Source organism: Penaeus monodon, chromosome 34 (assembly GCF_015228065.2).
Source record: "Penaeus monodon isolate SGIC_2016 chromosome 34, NSTDA_Pmon_1, whole genome shotgun sequence".
NCBI lineage: Eukaryota > Metazoa > Arthropoda > Malacostraca > Decapoda > Penaeidae > Penaeus > Penaeus monodon.
Window position 1 is genome coordinate 2072478 of NC_051419.1, and position 353 is coordinate 2072830.

Genomic DNA, 353 nt, shown 5'->3' on the forward strand with positions numbered 1-353 from the left:
AATAAGATATGCATAGAATTAAACATCATGACTTTTGCCACGAGCTCCTGGAGCAACAACGCCACCCCCCCCCCCTACCAAACCCCTTAAAACGACTTGGTATAGTTCGTTCCTTAAACACTTGAGAGATAAGGACCACCCTAGACTTATCATAGGGATAAGAAGCGTTATCAGTAGATATCTTAAGTAATTCAGTGTTATTCCTCTTGGGTGAAGGTTTTTGTCATTTCAAGTCACACTCCTATCATAACAAATGTACTCTGTAATTTGCCATACCAATCATGGCTAAAAAACAGTTTGATATTAAATTTCAAGTTCATTTTCACACAAAAAGACACGCATACACTCACATG

General features: G+C 38.2%; 1 protein-coding gene across 1 annotated transcript in view; it reads right to left on the minus strand.

The window, feature by feature from the left end:
- Positions 1 to 353, minus strand: part of LOC119594516 (alcohol dehydrogenase class-3-like) — a gene marked incomplete at its 3' end in the record, with an annotated part of 11191 nt that overhangs the window by 8193 nt on the left and 2645 nt on the right.